The sequence below is a fragment of the Dromiciops gliroides genome, chromosome 1 (assembly GCF_019393635.1).
Source record: "Dromiciops gliroides isolate mDroGli1 chromosome 1, mDroGli1.pri, whole genome shotgun sequence".
NCBI classification, from domain to species: Eukaryota; Metazoa; Chordata; class Mammalia; order Microbiotheria; family Microbiotheriidae; genus Dromiciops; species Dromiciops gliroides.
This window is the reverse complement of record NC_057861.1, coordinates 582,263,075-582,269,498: the sequence shown is the minus strand read 5'-3', so window position 1 is coordinate 582,269,498 and position 6,424 is coordinate 582,263,075.

Below are 6,424 nucleotides of genomic sequence, written 5' to 3'. Positions count from 1 at the left end.
AGAGTTGCCCTAGAGACACACGTGTGGCAGATGCTGCTTAGTTCTGTTTGTTTATATTCTGCCTTACGTTATGGTGTTGGAAACGTTTAATTTGTTGAGAGAGCTAGAACGAGGACTAGGTGGAGAGGCATGGACAGTTGCGATAGGCATCAGTAGAGAAAACATCCAAACCAACGAGATCACAGGTCTAGGTGACTACTTCAGAAATTAAGAGGCTCTGGCAGAAAAAAGGCAGCTATGAGGTGTGATAAAGACGTAGTGCTGAGAATGCAGTCATGTTTTTAAACATTGGCTGGCAACAGATTATATATAGGAAGATGGAGAAATTGGAAGAGTGAAAATAATAACCGAACGTTACATAGTGCTTTAAAATTTGCAAGGCACTTTACATAATTATTTCATTCTTAAATTTGTGAATGAAAAACAACTCAGGTAAAAATCTACATATATCATTATTTTCAGAAATCAGAGAATCATAAATTTAGAGATGGAAAGAATTTTTGAGGCCATTTGTTCTAAACCTCTAATTTTAGAGAGAGGGGAATTGATTTACCTAAGCACACAGCTAGTAAGAAGCAGAATTTCAGCAGTGACAAGGAAAAAGGCTATTTCCCCTTAATAAAATTATATTCCCTGCTCCGGAAAATGTTACCACATTCTTTTTTGAGGCATGAGCAACAGGTTCGTTCAATCCCCTGCTTACTGGGAGGATTAGAGATTAAGGCATTATTGAAATCACTATTTCACGTCTCTAGGATCAAAGTGGGACAGAAACTGCAGGTCATTTGAGGTATAAAGAGTAAGTCTCCATTGAGTGATAATTAAAATGATTCATCTGTTAAACAGCCGCAGCTGGGAGAAAAGGAACCACCCTCCTATCCTCCCAAAGGTGGAATTTTACAAAGTGGATACCTGTACTTTATGAAACTAGCTCACTATCATGTTGGGACAGCTTTTTTTTTTTTAACCATATTACATGTCCATACATCAGAGACCTCTATCCTGCAAGAATCTGAGAACCAAGCCCAAATTGTTGATTAAAGATAAATTTTAGGGAAATTTACATTTTCTTTATGCACTAGAAACAGCACAAAGGCTCCTGTAGAAATCATACAGTATGTTTTGTTTTGTTTTGTTTTTGCAGATTGTTATTCTTGGGGTTTTTCTGAGCCTTTAGCTTTTGACTTTTCAAATATCAAATTCCAAAATTTTCTCTGCAATGATATATTCTGTCATCATGACTAGTTCCTTAGTGCTTGAACTTTTTCTGGCTGTCTGTAGTATTCTTTCACTTAGAGGCTCTAGATTTTGGCTATGAATTCCAGAGTATTTTCACTTTGGGGTTTCTTTCTGGTGGTGATCAGGGTAGTTGCTCTATTTTCACTTTGACTTTGGATTCTAATAGATCAGGGTAATTTTCTTGAAATATGGCAATCAGATTTTTTGTTTGGTCATGATTTTCAGTGAAACAAATACTTCTTAAATGATATATTTTGAGTCAATTGTTTTTGATAACATGCCTATGTTTTCTTTTATTTTTTCAATCTTTTGACTTAAAATATATTTTCTTATCATGTCACTGAATTTTGATTACACCTTCTATTTTTTCTTTTTTTCTTTTTTTTTGGTGAGGCAATTGGAGTTAAGTGACTTGCCCAGGGACACACAGCTAGTAAGTATAAAGTGTCTGAGGCTGTATTTGAACTCAGGTCCTCCTGAATCCAAGGCCAGTGCTCCATCCACTGTGCCACCTAGCTGCCCCATCTTCTATTTTTTCAATGATCACTTTTCTTTTTTTTTTTTTTTGTGGGGCAGTGAAGGTTAAGTGACTTGCCCAGGGTCATATAGCTAGTAAGTGTCAAGTGTCTGGGGCTGAATTTGAACTCAGGTCCTCCTGAATACAGGGCCAGTGCTTTATCCACTGCTCCACCCAGTTGCCCCTCAATGATCAATTTTCAATTAATTTTTTTCAATGATCAATTTCTTTCTTTCTTTTTTTTTTTTTTAGTGAGGCAATTGGGGTTAAGTGACTTGCCCAGGGTCACACAGCTAGTAAGTGTTAAGTGTCTGAGGCCGAATTTGAACTCAGGTACTCCTGACTCCAGGGCCGGTGCTCTATCCACTGTGCCACCTAGCCGCCCCTCAATGATCAATTTCAATGATCAGTTAATAATAGAGGCTATTTTTAAATCATAAAAGTATTTTATTATTTTCCAGTTATATGTAAAGATAGTTTTCAACATTTGTTTTCATAAAATTTTTAGTTCCAAATTTTTCTCCTTCTTTCCCTTTTCTCCCTCCAAGACAGAAAGCAATCTGATTGTGGTAAAATATGAAAGTTTTTAACAGTCGGTTAGGATAACTGAAAGACGCCAGTTTTTCAAGGACCACCCTTTTGGGGAGGAGATGAACAGTCCGCCTGCTGCGCATGTCAGACTGCCTGCCGGGTTTTTTGACTTCCGGGGTGGAGAGAACGAGAGTAGGCCTTTTTGCCTGCTTGGCGGGACTCCTGGCGGCGCGGCACAGATGGTCTCCCTCACTCCAAAGGTGGCCTTTTTGGTTTGGTGAGTTTTTATAAGGAATATAGACTAAGCCTAGATTTAAGACGATTTGTACTGTATTTCTATTTTCCTATCCTTCTAATCAACAACACCTTATATACAATAAAGGCTCTATCTAGAAAACCAGAAGCTTCTTCCATTTACTAGTCTGGGAGATAAATTAAGGGAAAAGTTAAGTAGGGGAGATTTATGATCTAATATCCAATTTTAAATCTCACATGATATAGGTTATATATGTACAATAACATTAAACGTATTTCTGCATTTGTCATGTTGTGAAAGAAGAATCAGGACAAAAGGTAAAAACCTCAAAAAAGAAAACAAAAACAAAAAAAAGTAGAAACAATATGGTTCAATCTGAATTCAGAATCCACAGTTCTTTTTTCTGGATGTGGAGAACATCATGAGTCTTTTGGAATTGTCTTGGATATTGTATTGCTGGGAAGAGTTAAGTCTATCACAGTTGATCATCATACAATGTTGATGTTACTGTGTACAATATTCTCCTGGTTCTGCTCACTTCACTCAGCATCAGTCCATTCAAGTCTTTCCAGGTTTTTCTGAAATATGCCTGCCTGCTCATCATTTCTTATAGCACAATAGTATTCCATTATATTCATATACCACAATTTGTTCAGCCATTCCCCAATTGATGGGCATTTCCTCAATTTCCAATTCTTTGCCACCACAAAGAGAGCTACTATAAATATTTTTGCACATGTCGGTCCTTTTCTCTCTCTCTCTCTCTCTCTCTCTCTCTCTCTCTCTCTCTCTCTCTCTCTCTCTCTCTTTAATATCTTTGGGATACAGACCTAGTAGTGGTATTACTGAATCACAATGGTATGCACAGTCCCATGCACCTTTGGGCATAGTTCTAAATTGCTCTCCAGAATGGTTGGATCAGTTCACAATCATGGAGTCTATTTTCAAGGAATCTACGACTTGGGTAAGGTTTTTCTACATTATACCAAAATTTTCTGAATTTTTTCTTCCAGAGCTTTTCTTTTAATTTTACTGTTTTAAAAAATCTTGTTTATGTTATGGAGGAAATTGGTGGGGGTTTGGGTTCTTAGGAATTCCTCTTTAAAGAATTACACCCTCTTGCACACAAATCCAATTAGAATAAAATAATATTTTATTCAGGTGCTAGGGAAAGGAAACAAAGAGAGAAATAAGTCCTTGGATTTCTTCTCCTGGGGAGAAGGCATGGCACAGAAGTGTAGCTCTCTGAGATACCTATCTCCTCGAGCAGGAGACAGGCAGATACTTTTATAGAGGACTAATGGTGGTCCCGTGAGGTGATTATCTGACTGTGTAAAGTTCCCTTATTGGGGGAGGACCATCCCCCACTGGTGGTGGCTGGAGGAAGTTGGGTAAGGGGTGGCTCTGATCTCTCAAGCCATCTCTATTCCCCTCATGCCACAAAGGCAGCAGCCACACCTAATCTTATCTCCCCAAGGGGTGGGGGAGACTGGAATGAAATGGGGTGGTCCTGGAGTTATCTCAGTTCAGATCAGGTGCCCCTCATCTCTTTAGGTGTATCTATCCTTTGGTTTAGTTTCTCAAGGAGAAGTTTCCTTGTTTCCCCCAGAAAACTTCTGAAGTACCCCAGACCCATAACATTCCCTACTTCTCTATATGTAAGGGAAAAGGGGCAAAGATTCAAGCTGAGAAGGGTTGAAGAAATCATGGGGGCAAGGGTGGGGGGAAGGGAGTGGGAAAAGCCTGGTCTGGAAAATTTGAGATGTGAGGTCCAGAGGGTAAGGAGGAAATGTATAGGCAATGGCTGTAGCTGCCATGAGGTTGAAGCCTTGAGCCTGGATGGAACAGACTTTAATAGGAGTTTAAAAGAAGCCAGGACAAAAAAAAAAAATCAAAAGGGACTTAAGGTGACAAGAGTGCATGTCAACTAAGTTGTACTTATGGTATTTCTGATTCAGTTTTAAAATGCAAAACTAATAGCAGACAGATGACAAAGCCAGATTTTTATACTAGAATTTCTATATCTGCACCTCACTATCATCCAGGTATAAAAGAAATTGCTTTTCCACCATAGTTATACAATTGTTCACCAACTTATACATTATAAAAAAATACAAAAACATAATACCTTAAAATAATATTAGGAATTTTTAAAACTTGAAACAAAACCAATCAATTACCATATAGTTTTGCTCGCTACACAGGTGTTCCCAATTCAGTGGAATGTGCTACACTTCATACACAAAACTTTCTGCCCATACTTCAGAAACTTATCAGATAAGGAATAGAGTTAAAGAATAGCAGCATTTTTTTTTTCTTTTCTTCAGTGGAGGCCAGCAAGCCTTAATGCAAGACAGGGCATAGCCTGCTTTACCAGAGTTAAGTAATCAAACCAAAGCCAAAAAGTATTTTTAATTCAGTGCAGTTCAATGGTTAGGGACTTTAAAAAATATTCTTCTTTGTAACTTTTACACATTGCAAAAAATTCCTGATTTTAAACTATTCTACTATGAAAGATTTCTATGCAATGAAGTTAAAGCCCATAGACTAGGAATTTCTCACTGAGCTGTAGTCTCATGCTCGATTTTTTTTTTGTTTTTTTTGTTTTGTTTTGTTTTGTTTTGCAGGGCAATGAGGGTTAAGTGACTTGCCCAGGGTCACACAGCTAGTAAGTGTCAAGTGTCTGAGGCCGGATTTGAACTCAGGTACTTCTGAATCCAGGGCCGGTGCTTTACCACTGCGCCATCTAGCTGTCCCTCATGCTCGATTTTTCTTGACATCACACCCCAATAAGGGCCACAGTAAAGATGGTAAAACCAGCGAGGGATGAAGGAATTTGTGATCCTCATGCATACAACTTAAAGGTAGGGTCAGCCTACATTTAAGGGGTCTTCCCTCTCTCCCCACAACCTCCTGCTTTGATAGAATAGTGGGACCTGAATGAGAGAGTAAGACAGAGATTGCCCCTGTGTCTATTAAGGAATCCATAGACTTACCTCCTACGTCCAGCATGACCCTGGGCTTGGCCATAGAGATGTCAGTAACAGGGGGCTGGCCAATCCCTGGCCCCCCTGAATCCACAGGAGGCTAGACTGCAGGGGGTTGGGTTTTCACTTAGCCAACCTCTTGGGGGCTGCACTGGGGACAAGGAGTTAGGGGAGGTGTCCTCACCTTTGAGGAGTGTCCCCCACTCCAGTGTTCCAGTTTACCACAGTTGCCAGGATCTTGGCGACCTGGAGATCTGCTGATAGCAGACTTGATGGCGACTGCTATTAGGGAAGCTTGCTCTATGAAGTGGGCACGATCCTTCTTTTCTCTCTCTTTGGCTACCACAAGGTCCCTATTATAAAAAAATCTTAAAAGCAATATTGAGTTCTGAGAGGACCCCAGTCTAATTTCTGGAGTTTTCTCCTAATGTCAGGAGCAGATTGGCTAATAAAATGTACATTGAGGACTGTTAATCCTACGTCCCTTTCTGGATCTGGATTAATATATTTTTTCAGAGTCCATGAAGTGACTCACAAAGAGGGTTGGGTTCTGATCAGGGCCCTGGGTGATCTCCTTCACTTCCTCATAATTAACATGTTTCTTAATCCCCCTTCTCATTTCCTCAACAAGGCAAGTGATCATGCAGTTTCTACTGGCCCGGTCTACTCTATCATGATAATCCCATCTTGGGTCCAGTTAGAATTGCTGTAGTTCCAGGGACCCCAGCCCAATTTCAAACTTGTGAGTATTCATCACCCACTTGTACAGCCAGGTCCCAAATCCGTTTTTTTTTTCTCATGGAGGTACAACAGCTGACAAGAATAATTTGCAAGTTGGCCCAGGAAAGGTCAAACTGCCTTGTCACAGACTTAAAGCCATCTACAAACTTTGTG